We start from the raw sequence: 17,719 nt of genomic DNA, 5'->3' as shown, positions 1-17,719 counted from the left end.
TGCCTTTGAAATAGCATTAGTTAATCTAGAAAAAGTATTGGAACGTTGTGTACAGACTAATGTTGCTTTGAGCACCGAAAAGTGTCACATGATGATGAATGAAGGGATCATGCTGGGACACTTCATTTCTACTGACGGGATCAAGGTAGACCCTGCTAAGATAGAGGTAATCTTGAAAATCCCAACACCCAAGACACAAAAAGAGGTATGTAGTTTCTTGGGGCATGCAGGGTATTATAGGAGGTTTATAGAGAATTTTTCAAAAATTGCATCGCCTCTATTCTCCTTACTTATGAAAGATGTGGAATTTGTGTGAGTGTTGGAAATAATACTGAGAGAGGGGGTGAATCAGTATTATCAAATCAATAATTAAATTTTCAAAACTAATTTGTATACGCTACTTCAGCTTAGTGGACTAGCGTGTATACACAACTATACTTAATGTAAACAACATATATGCAGAGATATTTCGATTTACCCAAATTATCATGCATTGAACTTTAACCAGCATATCAGGAATTCATTAGACAGTGCAGTAAAAGCATAATAAAGCATCACACATAAGCAACACACATGAACACCAAGATATAAGGTGGAACCCCAATGTGGGTGAAAACCACCTGCTGCTATCGTCTCTGTCTTCTTTTAATAATAAGAAAATTCTGTTTACAATTTTTGTACTGGCACAGTCTTATACCAGTACGCAGGCTTCTACCTATAGAAGGCTACAACCTTCTCTTGTTATATAGCATCTACTGGAAGGGAGCTACAACCCTCTAGCTCTTGTACTAGCTGATATGTTTACTAGTACGTAGGTGCCACCCTAGAGAAGGCTACAACCTTCTCTTTTCCTCTAGGTACCTCGTTTCATAAATTTTCAGACTGGATACTCCTGGAACACAACACCATAATCTGAAGGCCACATTTCATCCAATTTTCATACTGGACCCATCAACAACATTGAAGCACAAAATCAATCACCACTGCAATACAACCATCAACTATATCTGCATCAACCAATCACTGAAACTCAATCATTACTTTCTGAATCAACCAAACTCAATCAATCACTGACAACCTCTGAACCTCTGACACAACTGAATCAACCATTCATTCATACTTTAATCAACTTCAACAAATCAACTGGAACAGAGAGATCACTGTAACCAGTACACAGATTTGTACCCAGAACACTGCATCATCATTCAGAACCAGTTGTAACCTCAAAACCATGCATCAGAGTGTATACGCAACTTGGAAGAGCCGAACTAGCATGTATACGCAACTTCATCAAAGTGAACCAGCGTATAGATTTGCAAATACTTACTTATAACTTCACTGCACTTCCCAACTTCAGACATACCCAAATCATCACATATAAAGGATAATACATGTGTTAGCAACCAGATCTAGCCCATCAGATCACATAATGATAAGTCATTATGATCCTGATCCATTATTAGATCTCATCCATCATCACTGAAGCAAATCACAATCAATCAATCTGAACATTGTTACCAGAATGCAGTCACCAAAACATAAAGCAAACCCAGAACTCTACATCAACAACCAGAACCAATTGTAACTTCAAACATCATAGTTCACAAGGTATATGCTACTTCGATGTGTCGAACCTGCGTGTATACGCGCTTTTACCAAAGTCAACCAGCGTATACATCTATAAATATTCATTCATAATTTTGCAGCTATTCCAGACTTCAGTTATACCCAGATCATAATATTTACAGAACAACACATGCATCAGTATATATATCTAGAATAAACATGATCAAACCATATAAAGATAATTCATTCCAAGCCTTAAGATCTCGATCCATCATTAGATGTTGTCCTCCATCAACCGCTAGGGTTCCTCCTTGGCTCAGATCAAGCAGAGCATCATAAACCATAACCTGCATACTGGATCTCACACTTTATCAAATATTCGATGCTTTTCTACCTTGGCCTAATGAACTTCTCCTCCTTATATAGTTTTATGCCTTTCTCAATACCATGGACCAAAACCACTTAGGACCAATACCTTGGATCAAATACCTAGGGTCAATACCTCGGACCAAATACCATGGACCAAATACTTCAGACCAAAAACTTAGTTTTCCAAGGTATACATGCTTTTCCTTCTGAGAAAGTGTGTGTGTACGTATACGCGACTTGTATACAGTGAACCTATGTGTATACGTGACTTGGCCAATGGTGAACCGACGTATACCTCTCTTTCTTCATTCTGTGAAGTCTGATCTGTAACTCGGTGCTATTGACCTGCTATACTGTGATCTGTCATCTGAGTGAGTTGCCTTCTGAACTGATTCCTTGAAGCTGCCCTACATTTCATCACATCTATAAATACTACTGCCATGCATTCTGCCACTTCTGATATCTCTTCTGTAGATTCATCTAGTTATCATCTAGTTACCATGTACAAGTGGGTTGCCATCAAGTACAACACATGCATCATAATGCCAACCATCTCCCCCTTTGGACTTGATGGCAACAACAATACCAAGTCACTCTCCCCCTTTGATATCAAGGGCAAAGGGTGGACCAAGATATTCTCCCCCTTTGATATCAGACGAAAATGAAGACTTTCATATTTGAATAGTTGAGTATTAATCATGCTCCCCCTAGTCACATGTTGAATTCTCTAATTGAACTCTCCCTTTGTTCATGCTGAGATGTACTGTATCATCCATGCTCCCCCTTAGCACATGCAGAGTCTACAAATATTTTCAAGAAAAATAACATGACTCTATAACTCAACTATGTGAGTTTGACCTTCCTATCACCAATGACTCATACATACATCCATCTCCCAACCAAGTGGGAATATACCAAATTTGACTCATCCACCCAACCAAGTGGGGATATACTAATTGTTTATACATGACTGAAATATTACATCATCCTTCCCATGCATAGTGGGGGTACAAATTACATCATATGACCAAAAGGGACTCATCAAAAGACTACAGCAGACAAAGACAAATTATTACATCATGGGTCTTGATATGACCTTTACATTGAATGATATAGATGACATTTATAACAGAGACCAAATATCTTAAACAAGACCATGATAGTCATCAGCAACTATCATCAGCAGCATCTATCAATTAGCATCCAGACCAGCAACCATGTTCTCCCCCTAAACCTGTTCCACCTGTTCACTGTCAGATCTGATCATTGCATATGTCAGTAAGAGATATCAAAGCATCATCATCAATCAGATATACATCAGGTTATCAACAACTTTATGAGGATCAAGATATTTCCATATGTTATCAGCAGATTGTAACCATCATCAAACAGAGCAGATAATTGACAGAAACATAGCAGACCCCTTTTTTTTAGTCTGGCCCACTGTTTTTCTTCAAACCAACATATATGCGACTGTGCCCTTAGAAACCTGCATATGTATGCGACTACACTTCATGCAACTCACGTATAACCACCTTTCTCTAAAGAAAATAGGATTTAACAGCAGGATGATGCAGCAACTACTCCTAGATTTTGTCTGAGATATTCAAATGTCTCTCTCGGCAGTGGTTTAGTGAATATATCAGCAACCTATTCTTTGGAGGGAACATACTCCAATTTGACCTTTTGTTCAAGCACTTGTTCTCGTAGAAAATGATATTTGATGGGTATGTGCTTGGTCTTGGAGTGCATGATTGGATTCTTTGAAATACTGATGGCACTTATATTATCACATAGAATGGATATGGGTGGAGTACATGTGATCTGAATGTCTTGCAAGGTTTGCATCATCCAAAGTAGTTGTGTGCAACAAGATGCAGTAGCCACATATTTTGCTTTGGCTGTAGATAATGCAATTGAACTTTGTTTCTTGCTGAACCAATACACTAAACTGGAACCCATATAGAATGCACCACCACTATTGCTTTTTCTGTCATCAACACTTCCTACTCAATCTGCATCTGTATATGCATGAAGTGTAAGATTTGTATCTCTAGGATACCATAAACCAAAGTTCTATGTTCCTTGAAGATATTGGAAAATCCCTTTGATTTCCTGAAGGTGTGATTCCTTTGGATTTGCTTGGAATCTTCCAACTATTCCTACTGCATGCATGATGTCAGGTCGAGTACCTGTTAGATAAAGCAGACTACCAATCATGGATCTGTAAGTTGGTTGATGTACCGTTGTTGATTCATCATTTGAGCTGAGACGACATCCTGTGACCATTGGGGTACATACTGGTTTAGAATCTTCCATGCCGTACTTTTTCAGGATCTGTTTGAGATATTGGGTTTGTGAGAGAAAAATACCATTTTTATTTTGCTGAACTTGTAGACCAATAAAGTAGGTAAGCTCACCAAGCAAGGACATTTCAAATTCTTGCTGCATTACTGAAGAAATATTCTGACTCATGGATTCTTCATTGCTACCAAAAATGATATCATCAACATAAACAATAATTATTAGCATTTTACCAGTGTCAATCTTTGTATATAGATTGTTATCTACTAACCCCTTTGAAAAACCCTGTTGGTGGAGATATTTGTTAAGACAGTAATACCTGGCCCTTGGAGCCTGTTTTAGACAATAGAGAGCCTTTCTAAATTTGCATACAATTTTTGCATCATTTCTAAGAATGAATCCTTCTGGTTTTTCAATATAGACTTCTTCTTCTAAGTCTCCATTAAGAAAGGCATATTTTACATCCATTTGGTATACTTTGAATTTCTGAAAACTAGAAAGAGCAAGAAACATTCTTATGGCTTCAAGTCTAGCAACAGGTGTAAAAGTTTCTTCAAAATCTATACCTTCTTGTTGAGCATATCCTTTGCAAATGAGTCTGGCCTTGTTTCTGATAAATTCTCCATTTTCGTTCAGCTTGTTTTTGAATATCCATTTGGTTCCTATGATATTCTTATCATGAGGTCTAGGAACTAATTCCCAAGTATTATTCTTTTCAATTTTCTCAAGTTCTTCATTCATGGCCTTGACTGAACATTCATCTCTACATGCTTCATTTACATTTTGAGGTTCGGTGGAAGATAGTAATGCTAGATAGCTTGAGGCTTTCAATAGTTTTTTTTGTCTGCACACCTGCCCATTTTTCCCCAAAAATTTGAGTTTCTAGATGATTTTTCTGTACATACCTGGACGGAGTTTTTTCTTCTATCGTTATCTCTTCTTCTGGTGCTTCATTGGTTTCTTCTTTAGAACAAGTTTGATTTGATGTAGGAAAATGATCCTCATCTTCTTCATTGTCATAATCTTCAGTTTTTATCTGTTTTGGATTTTTGCATGCTTCATCAACCACAACATCAATACTTTCAATAATTTTCCCAAGTCTTTTATTATAACATTTATATCCTTTACTTCAGGAAGAGTAGCCAAGAAGAATACCTTCATCTGCTCTGGGTTCAAACTTACCAAGTTTTTCATCAGTCCTTTTGATGTAACATTTTCTTCCAAAAACTTTGAAGTATTTTACAGTAGGAGTCTTACCATACCAAAGTTCATGTGGAGTTTGAGTGCTGTTTACTCGAACATTTGCTTGGTTGAGAATAGTGACAGCAGCGAATGCAGCTTCACCCCAGAAAGTTGCAGGTGTTCTAGTTTCATCTAGCATAGCATGAGCCATTTGTTGAACAGTTTTGTTCATCCTTTATACCACCCCATTTTTCTGAGGAGTCCTTGCAGTGGAGAACTGCCTTTTTATTCTATGTTCACAAAAGTCAAAGAATTCATCTGAGGTAAATTCCCCTCCTCAATTAGATCTAAGGCATTTGATTTTGCAATCTGATTCATTTTCAACCAAAGCTTTGAAGGCTTTGAACTTTTCAAATGCTTCATCTTTATGCTTTAGAAGACCAATCCAACACATTCTGGAAAAATCGTCAATGAACAATATAAAGTATTCTTCTCCACGAGGTGAATTTTTCCAAGAGGATTACTATTTGATCCTTCCTTTTTGATGAAGTGAGATCTGGTTTGCTTACCGAATTGACATGATTTGCGTATAGTGTTTTCAGGAATGTTGATATCTGGAAGATCACGAACAGCTTGGAATCTGCATGCTTTTCTTATCTGAGAAAAGCTTAGATGTCCGAATCTTCTGAGCCATAGCCAGTTTTCATCATTTTTGCTTAGATAGCACTGTTGTTTTCCTCCCTTGAGTATGCATAGATTGTTTGGAGTTCTTGTACCTTTGATCACGGTTTCTCCTATATCAAGCTCACGAACAACACATCCATTTGATCGAAATACTACTTCATTTCCTTGATCACACATTTGACTCACACTCAACAGGTTATGCTTTAAGCCATCAACATACATAACATTCCCAGCTTTAACTTTTTCTTTCAAGAAAACAAAGCCTTTACCTTTTATGACAACAGGAGTGTCGTTTCCAAATGAGACACTCTTTTCCTTTTCTAAGGCATTATATGAGTGTAGTTTTTCTTTGTCACCTGTCATGTGTTTTGAGCATCCATTGTCGATGTACCACTGGTTTTCTTGTCCTTCTACATACAAGGCTATACCACATCTTTCTGTTTGTGGTTCTTTCTTTCTCCATATTTTGGGATTTAATGGAGTTTGCTCCTTTTGAGATATTTGCTGAAATTTACTCCTGCATTCAGATTCTTCATGGCCAAAGTTGTTACAGATTGAGAATTCTATTTCATTTTCAAGAAGAGAAAAGTTATTATAGGAACTTTTCTTGATCCTTGTCACATTCCTTTGATTTTGTGCTTCTCTAGTCATGATGGTTTTGTAAGCAACACATTGAGCAGCTTTGTGTCCAAAATTATGACATGAGAAACATTGACCATTAAAGAAGTTCCTGTGATTATCGAATCTACTGACCTGGTGATTGTAGTTTCTATTGATATTCATCTTTGAAGCAAATTGAGTACGATTTACCTGGTGATCTGCTTTATGCCTTTGCTGACGATTGTCAAACTGTTCACTGCTCTTTGCTGCATCAAGATAGCTTTTAGTGGAGGTTGACGGCTTTTGTGATTGAGATGCTTCTTTAGTATATCCAAGACCTGTCTTCATCAGAGGAGAATGTTGCACTTTGATAATTTCATTTAAATTTTCTGACCCTTTAGCAAATCTAAGATTGAGAGCTTTTGTTTTCTCAAGATCCTTTCTTAGACCCACAATTTCACATTCTAGTTTTTCATTGTGTTTTTCTCTTTCAGCAAGTTGGTATGTCAAGGTATCTATAATCATATTATTTTCTTCTAAACAGATTTTAAGTATAGATATTTCTTCATAAAGGTCATCTTCATCTAAAGCATCCAAGAAATCATCATCTTCATAAGCCATCAGAAGCCTATAGTCATTACTATTTCCATCTTCATCACTATTTGATAAACCATCGCTATCTTCATAAGTATAGTAGCTCTTTTTACTTACACTTTGTTTTTTATTCCATTTTGCAGATTCCTTCGCTTTATCATATTTATCTTTATGCGGACATTTGGCTGCATAATGACTGACTCTACCACAGGCAAAACATTTGAAAGGTAGTTTACCTCTAAATCTTCTGGAACCCCATTGAAGCTTATTGACAAAGTTTACTTCCTCTTCTTCTTCTGAAATATGTCCTAATTCATTGAGTTCTTCTTTTCCTTTTGCTGAAGCATTAAATGCGACTTCTCTCATATTTGATGGACCTCCTTTTCTCATCTCAAAGGTAGTTAAGATTCCGTGAAGTTGTGTCATAGTAATAGGCTGTAGATCCTGCTTTTCTTCTATGGCGGATACTTTTGATTCAAATTTAGCATAAAAGGATCTTAAAACTTTTTCAACTAAGGTAACTTCCTTTACCACTTCACCCAGATTCTTCATGCAATTAACAATCTCATCTATATGTAAGAAGTAACGAGCTGTACTTTCATCATTGTGCATCTTGAGAGTTTCATATTGAATTGTGAGAGTTTGCAGTTTAGCATGTTTTAGTTGAGAGTCTCCTTCGTAGCTTAGAACAATTTTGTCCCATATTTCTTTGGCTTATTTGAGCTGCATAGCTTTGAGAAACTCTGATTGTGACAGAGTTCCCAATAATGTATTGACAGCCTTGGCATTGTTTTCATATTGCTTTTTACTTGCCGTATTTGTAGGAATTGTTGATGGAAATGTATATCCTCCTTCCACGATTTCCCAGACATCTATTCCAAGAGATTGAAGATAGGTTGTGGTTCTTACCTTCCAATAAACAAAGTTGCTCCCATCAAAGATTGGTGGTCTGATGGATCCCCCACTTTCTTGATTACTCATGATGTTGGATCTTCCTTCAAGCGATCAAGCTTCTTCTGAAGGACCTGCTCAGATTCCTATCATTGGAAATAATACTGAGAGGGGGGGTGAATCAGTATTATCAGATCAATAATTTAATTTTCAAAACTGATTTGTATACGCTACTTTAGCTTAGTGAACTAGCATGTATACACAACTATACTTAATGCAACTAGCGTATATGTAGAGATCTTTTGATTTACCCAAATTATCATGCATTGAACTTTAACTAGTATATCAGGAATTCATTAGACAGTGCAGTAAAAGTAGAATAAAGCATCACACATAAGCAACACACATGAACACCAAGATATAAGGTGGAAACCCAATGTGGGTGAAAACCACCTGCTGCTATTGTCTCTGTCTTCTTTTAATAATAAGAAAATTATGTTTACAATTTTTGTACTAGTGCAGTCTTATACCAATATGCAGGCTTTTACCTGCAGAAGCCTACAACCTTCTCTCGTTCTCCAGCTTCTACTGGAAGGGAGCTACAACCCCCTAGCTCTTGTACTAGCTGATATGTTTACTAGTACATAGGTGCTGGCCTACAGAAGGCTACAACCTTCTATTTTCCTCCAGGTACCTTGTTTCATAAATTTTCAGATGGGATACTCCTAGAACACAACATCATAATCTGAAGGCCACGTTTCATCCAATTTTCATACTGGACCCATCAACAACATTGAAGCACAAAATCAATCACTACTGCAATACAACCATCAACTATATCTGCATCAACCAATCACTGAAACTCAATCATTACTTTCTGAATCGGCCAAACTCAATCAATCACTGACAACCTCTAAACCTCTGACACAACTGAATCAACCATTCATTAATACTTTAATCAACTTCAACAAATCAACTGGAACAGAGAGATCACTGTAACCAATACACAGATTTGTACCTAAAACACTGCATCATCATTCAGAACCAGCTGTAACCTCAAAACCATGCATCAGAGTGTATACGCAACTTCATCAAACCGAACTAGTGCATAGATCTGCAAATACTTACTTATAACTTCACTACACTTCCTGACTTTAGACATACCCAGATCATCACATATAAAGGATAATACATGTGTTAGCAACTAGATATAGCCCATCAGATCACATAATGATAAGTCATTATGATCTTGATCCATTATTAGATCTCATCCATCATCACTAAAGCAAATCACAATCAATCAATCTAAACACTATTACCAGAATGTAATCACCAGAACATAAAGCAAAACCCAGAACTCTACATCAACAACTAGAACCAATTGTAACTTCAAACATCATAGTTCACAAGGTATACGCTACTTCGATGTGTCGAACCTGCGTGTATACGCGCTTTTACCAAAGTCAACCAGCGTATACATCTGTAAATATTCATTCATAATTTTGCAGCTATTCCAGACTTTAGTTATACCTAGATCATAATATTTACAGAACAACACATGCATCAGTATACAGATCTAGAATAAACATGATCAAACCATATAAAGATAATTCATTCCAAGCCTTAAGATCCCAATCCATCATTAGATCTTGTCCTCCATCAACCACTAAGGTTCCTCCTTGGCTCAGATCAAGCAGAGCATCATAAACCCATAACCTGCATACTGGATCTCACACTTTATCAAATATTCGATGCTTGTCTACCTTGGCCTAATGATCTTCTCCTCCTTATATAGTTTTAGGCCTTTCTCAATACCATGGACCAAAACCACTTAGGACCAATACCTTGGATCAAATACCTAGGATCAATACCTTGGACCAAATACCATGGACCAATACCATGGACCAAATACTTCGGACCAGAAACTTAGTTTTCCAAGGTATACCCGCTTTTCCTTCTGTGAAAGTGCGTGTGTACGTATACGCGACTTGTATACAGTGAACCTGTGTGTGTACGCGGCTTGGCCAATGGTGAACCTGCGTATACCTCTATTTCTTCATTCTGTGAAGTCTGATCTATAACTCTGTGCTGTTGACCTGTTGTACTGTGATATTTCATCTGAGTGAGTTTCCTTTTGAACTGATTCCTTGAAGCTGCCCTGCATTTCATCACATCTATAAATACTACTGCCATGCATTTTGTCACATCTGATATCTCTTCTGTAGATTCATCTAGTTATCATCTAGTTACCATGTACAAGTGAGTTGTTCTGCTACAAGTGGGTTGCCGTCAAGTACAACACATGCATCATAATGCCAACAGTGAGCAGGCCTTTTTTAAGCTGAAATACTATGTATCAACAGCCTCTATTTTGCGTGGACCAAATTGTAAACTTCCGTTTCACATAGCTATTGTTGTGGGTGTTGTTTTGGGTTAGATGGAGGATAGGAAACCCTACGCTATTTATTACATAAGAAATAACTTGACTCCAGCTGAGCTCAATTATATAGTGACCAAGAAAGAATTCCTAGTAGTAGTGCATGCCATCAACAAGTTTCGACATTACATCACCGAGTATCAAGTATTTGTACACACTGACAACTCTGTCATTCATTTTTTAATGAATAAGCCAATTACCAATGGTAGGATTACACGTTGGTTATTTATGTTACAGGAATTTGATATCAGAATCTTAAACAAACTTGGAAAAGATAATGTAGTAGCTAATTTTCTTTCTAGGTAAACTATTGATGATGATTGCATTCCTTTTTATGAGAGATTCTTCAACGTAATTCACATAGAATATCATTTGTCAACGCGTTTCGAACCAACTAGTGTGGTTCATCGTCAGGACAAGTTGAAGAAATAGATCTAGCTATGCAATTTAAATAGTATGAGCAGAGACCCCCAACGGCTATCTTATCCAGCGGCTAATTTTGACTATGGGACCAGAGTTAAAAAGTCAAAATAATATAGTTATACTCGATGACCATTCTTTTAAAATATATAAAAAAAAATTATATAAATAAAATAATTAAATAGGTGTTAATGTTATTAGTTAGTCAAAAATTTTAACATAGGGTATAGAATAATAGTCAGTGAGAATAAAACAAAAAGGAAAAATAATAGAAATATAAATGAACCAAGCTAGTAAGGGTCAAAGTTAGTTAATAATAAATCAAAATAAAAGAGGAAAAACAAATACATAAAAATAAAAATAAAAACAATAAAATAAAGCTAATAAAGGTACAGGTTAGTTTAAAAATTAAAAATAAATAAATAAATACATAAATAAAACTAAAACTTGGGAAAAACTCAGAAGGAGGTTAGTCAAGGTTAGTTTAAAAATAGAAAATAAATAAATAAAAATAATAATAATAATAAAATAATAAAAATCAAAATATATAAAAGAGAACAGAGCTAAGGTGAAAGATAGTTGAAAAAGGAATAAAAATAATAAATAGATCATTACACTGAAAAAATAAATAAATAAAAATAAAAATTAATTAATTAATTAAAATTACTAAATAAATTAATTAATTAATTAATTAAATAAGTAAAATAAAATAAATAAATAAATAATAAATTAAAATAAAATAAATTAAAAAATAAAATGAAATAAAAATAAAATAAATAAATAAATAAACTAATTAATTAATTAATTAATAAAAATAAAATAAATAAATAAATTAAAAATAAAGTAAAATAAAAATAAAATAAATAAAATAATTAATTAAAAATAAATAAATAATAATAATAATAATAAAAGTATATAAATAAGGTATATGAATAAGAAATAAAAATAAAACAGAGAGAACGACAAAAAATAAAAAGGGGGAGGGACAGATCAAAACAGATCAACCCTAGGAGGAAGGAAGGCTTCAGGGGGAACACAGAAAGCGAGCACAAAGCTAAAAGGTGGGGGAAGGAGAAAGACTAAGATGACAGGGCAGGGATCCAACAGCTACTGATTTTCCAGCCGTCATCTCTATTGAGATTATTAGGCCTTCTTTCAATCTCAATAGCTTCCCTGAATTTACGATGATGGAAATGAGCAACCTTAGCAACAACCTTGGCCTCCCCAATACAAACATGATGCTTGGTCTTTTCCACATGCTCTGCTAATGCTGAAGACTTGGTTCTCCCATGTCTTAGGTCAGCTGCATGTTCGCTTAACCTCTGATGGATGGAGCGTCCTGTTTCCTCGATATAGGGGGTTCCACAAGAACAAGGGATCAAGTAGACACCCTTCATGTCCATAGGGTCAACAGGATCTTTCACCGATCGGAGGGATTTACGAATGGTGTTGAGGGGCCTAAAGGTAGAGGGGATGTCATACCTCTTAAGGATCCGAGCAATTTTGTCTGTGGTTCCTTGTACATAGGGAAGATGGACCCCTAGTCGGCGCTCCTTCGGTTCTTTATTAATTAACGCATTTTTAGAGGCTTTAAGGAAAGCCCTCTGACCTAGGCACCTACTGTAGCCATTCTCCACAAAGACATTAAGGAGATGGGATTGCTCCTTATCAAAGCTCTTATTATCGGAGATCCTCAAGGCACGAGTAGCAAGGGTGTTAAGAACACCCATCTTTTGAGCAGGGAAATGATGGGAATCGGCATGAAGATACTGCTCAGTATGCGTTTTCTTTCGGAATACTGAGTGGGACAGAGAGCCATCCATATTCTTAGAAATAAGAATATCCAGGAAAGGGAGGCAACCATTAACCTCTTTTTCCATGGTGAACTTAATGGAAGAGGACTGACAGTTGAGGTGATTGAAGAAGCGATCCAACTCCTCTTAGCCATGGGACCAGATGACATTAGTGTCATCTACATATCTTCTCCAAAGCTTAGGAAGGAGACGAGCCGAGGCTAGAGCTTTGGCTTCGAAATCTTCCATAAAGAGATTGGCGACAATAGGGGAAAGGGGGGAACCCATGGCAACACCACAAGTCTGTTCAAAGAACTCACCCTCGAAACAGAAGAAAGTGGAAGTGTGACAGATCTCAACCAGATGCGCGGTATCGGGATCCGTTAGTCGATAGATGACTTCCAGGGCCTCCTTTATAGGGATGCAAGTATAAAGGGAGACCACATCAAAGCTGACAAGGATGTCATCAGGGTCAAGTTTAATATCTTTAAGCTTCTTAATGAAGGATGCAGAGTCTTTCATGAAGGACTCAGTGTGCTGAGGATTTTTTTCCTCATGAGTATCTTTTTGCTATTTCTACTCACTCACCATGGTATGCAGACATAGCCAATTATCTTGCTACAAGAAAGTTCCCACAATACTTATCCTCCACTGAAAAGAGAAAGATCATACAACAGAGTGCTACTTATTCTTGGATAAAGGGGAATCTCTATCACATTGGACCAGAGTTTCAGATTAGACGTTGTGTCAAGGAAGATGAGATTTTTGATATCCTTAAAGCTTGTCACAAGGAACCTTGTGGACGGCACTTCGCTGACAAGCGGACAGGATACAAATTCCTCTCAACCAGATATTATTGGCCAACAATATTTTAGGATGCTAAGAAGTTCGTGAAAGGGTGCAATAGCTGCCAGAGGATGGGCCAACCGTTCTAATCAAATGAGATGTTGTTACAGCCTCAAATAGTCTTAGAACCATTTGAGAATAAGCCTTGGATTTTGTGGGACCAATTAATCCTTAATCTCGATGGAAGTCCTACATCTTGGTCTGCATAGACTATGTCACAAAATGGGTCGAGTCAAAAGCACTAACCAGAGCTATGGAGCAGGTTGTTTCAGACTTCTTATTTGAAGACATCTTTGTCCGTTTTGGGATACCCAGGGAGATAGTGATAGATGGAGGGCCCCAATTTACATCTCACTTGATCCAAAAGTTGGTTGAAAAGTATAAAATCCATCATAGAATCACTTCACATTATCACCCACAAGCAAATGGCCAAGTGGAAAGCACCAACAAATTCATTGAGGGGATTCTTACCAAGACTATGGATAGCCACTGAAGGAATGGGCCAATAAAATTCTAGAAGTTTTGTGGACATATAGAACTACATGGAGGAATACTATGGGATTATCACCATATGAACTTGTGTATGGTAAAAATCCCTTATTCCCTATAGAGTTCGAAATCAAAACATTGAGAACAACATTATAGGTAAATATGGATCTGGCTACAGCACAAAAACAATGGTTAAACTAGTTTAATGAACTGGAGGAGAAATGGTTGGCTGTTATCCAGCAAATAAAGATTATCCAGTAGCAGAGAGCTAAGTGGCATGACAGGTTTATCAAAAAGAAGAAATTTCAGAAAGGAGATTGGGCTCTCTTATATGATTCGAGATTCAAGGATTTCAAGGGTAAGGTCTGCACCAGATGGCTAGGTCCCCATGAAGTTGATGTAGTTTTTGACAATGGGGCCGTGAATCTGGTTACCATTGACAGTGCAAGTACACCATTACTTGCTAATGTGAACCATCTTTGGTTATATCATAAACCTGCTTCAAGGGATTCATTTGTTAACATTGTCATGGATTTTGACCTTTAGATTATAGGAGCAGGGGAAAACCCCCCTATGCTGCCAAAATTTTAAATTTTCCAATAAGTGTAACAGCTGAAAACCAACCTCGATTGGCAGCTATTACACCTGTTTAATATATATATATATATATATATATATATATATATATATATATATAATAATCTGACTGTGAAAACCTCTTTTTAGGGGCGTAGACAGACAATTTTTTGTGACAGTTGAAAACCACTTTGTGGTGGTTGTTACACACTTTCATTGAAACAACATTTGTCATTTCATGCATATCTTACAATAATGTTGTTACAAGCCTGTTTTTAGTTCTTTGTTTTTTTATCTTTGTGGAAACTAATAATAAATTTTTGGAAAGGAGTATGCCAGTTGTCTTGGTTGTTACATCTGTAATAACCAACAACTTACAAACTGTGATCCAAGTGAATCTATCCGTCGCGATATACAACATTCATCACCATGATTCAGGAGTAATTGCCATGATCATCGGAATTAATTACGCGCACCTCGTCACCAATTTATTCTTTCCACGTCATACCAGGTACATCATGGAACAGTAATATTATTGTCCTCTTTTATTTAGCAATTATGGAAATTTAATGTGATATCCTTTTTACGGCCAAGGACGACCATCACACTTAAGCTGGGGGGAGGGCGAATTACATCATGACCTGTGCATGACCTGCGAATTTTAAAACTAGAATTAAAGAATGATGATTTCGTAATCATTATCATTTATAACCACCATTGTAAACTTTTATGACCGATCATGCTGAAAAGGGAATTGTACCTCAGAACAAATCCTCCATAACTTAGCATTAATAGGGAAGTAATATTGCGCAGTATGAACCCTGATTTGAAATCCCTGCCTTTAACCTCACTACGTCACCCTACCATCACCCGTCGCTGAAGCGTTGTATTCTCATTCAAAACTCTCAGACAGAAGCAGAGGAGAACAATTTGCAGAGCCAGAACAACTGAGCATTGTGTTGTTACTTTGGAATTTCTCAAATAAAAGAAGAGAGAAGAACAATGTGTTGTAACAGCGTAGAGATGGGTGGGATGGTAGTTCAACATGAACCAGACTCAACCGAGGCATTAGAAAATTGTTCTGAAGCATGCCAAATAATCAAGGATGCTGGTCAGTTTAGATTTTTCAAAAGGCTGGAGGGATTGAATGAAGCAATTTCTATGGAATTTGCCAATAATTTGAATGAGTATCAAACAAAGGTTAGGGGCTGTAGCTGGAAGTCACATAGGATGTAATTGCTCATGTGACAACATTACCAACAAAAGGCAAGAGGTGGTTCAATAGAAATATCAATGACCCCTCTTTGAAGGAGGACTTTCTCCAAGGGGAAGAACAGCTAGAAAAGAAAGGAAGAGGAATTGATAGGTTATCACTTCCCCAGCCATGGGTAGATGTTGTATTTTACCTCATTAAGTACATCACTTGTGAGGAAAGGGTGACAAATGTATTTAATTATCACTTCCCATTGTTGAATCACCTCTGACATCAACAGATGATAAACTTCCTATATTTTATGTTGGGGAACATCAAGCATATGGTTGCGGCGGTGAAAATAGATGCACATCTGGAGAACTGCCTCACAAATGATGGTCTTATTAAGCTAATTGTGATAGATGCCCTGAGTCAATAGGGCAAGAGCTGGGATGAGTTCATTAGGAATAAGGCTAGGACTTCCCAAAGAAAGAAAGTCGAGACTTCTGAGGAAGCTCTAGAGGAAACTAAGGAACAGGCTCAGCCTTTGAAAGAAAGGGATGAAAAGTGACCAGTTGACACGCCGATAGGTGATAAGACAAAAAAGTAGAGAGAGAAGGTTAGTGGACATCTAGGACCCCATCCACATTTAAGAATAGCAAGGAAGCAACAAAGCAGAAAGAAGAAGATCAGGCTCGGCTGGAGGGACCCCCCTCACCAGGTAAGGACGAGACCCAATACTTGCTGCTTAAAATTGAAAATTTAGAGAGAGAAAATGAAAAGTTAAGACAACAGTTAGTAGAGAGTAAGGTGGAAGCAAGGGTCTCGGGGTCAGATACCTTAGCTAAGGCCGTAAATAGGGTCAGGGAGGAAAATGTCTCGACTTCTATGTGCACGGCTTGTGCTAAAGAACTAGCAACAACAAGGTACAGAGTCTGTGCGGTGAGCACCTTTTCGAGGGAAACACAAATTGAGTCCTGGGAAGTTGACACACAAGAACTCGTTGAAGACATTGCTGATACACAAGAACCAATAGCTGAAACGGAGCATCCCACGGAGAGTAACTTGGAAGCTGATACACAAGAACCTGTGGATGACACTATTGTTACACAAGAACCAACAGTGGAAGAAGAAGCTAACCAAGGAGAAAAAGAAGAAGTTATTACACAAGAACCCATTGATGACGTTGTTGTTACACAAGAACCAACAACTGAAATGGAGCAGCTCCACCCTCGGGAGGTTGTTACACCTTCAGTTAATATTTCATGCGAGAGAACACAAGGTCCTGATGAAGGATGGTGTTCGAAAAGAGTTTTGTTGATATCGGAATTACAAAAATGGAAACGACAGGCACTCACTCAGCAAGATGGAGTGATCTCACTTAGGGAACATCAAAAAATTATGAATTCACTTAGGGAGAAGTGGGCAAAGAAGGATATTGCAAAATAATGGGAAGAGTGAAGGAGTAAAGAAGCTATGAAGAAGGAAGAAGACCAACTGCAGCTTCTATAGCAGCAGGATCTAGACCTAACAGACGATAAGGAAAAGCTTTATGAGCTTTCCCTGAACCTGTTAGGCTGCAGGAGGCCTTCCCCATCATGTTGGGTGTGGAGCCTGATTATCTTCTATATTCAAAGGTATCGCCGCGTTGGACCCTAGTTTGTAATGGGGTGGCAACGCTCCCCATAAAATATTCGCTACGGGGGGATCGGGGGTAGTGCCCCAGAAGCTAAAAATAGATGTAAAATTGCCTTGTAAAATGTTGTAATTTCGTAG

The sequence above is a fragment of the Pinus tabuliformis genome, chromosome 2_2 (assembly GCF_031772625.1).
Source record: "Pinus tabuliformis cultivar Carrire ecotype Pingquan chromosome 2_2, CPIR1, whole genome shotgun sequence".
NCBI lineage: Eukaryota > Viridiplantae > Streptophyta > Pinopsida > Pinales > Pinaceae > Pinus > Pinus tabuliformis.
Note: the sequence above shows the minus strand (reverse complement) of the source record.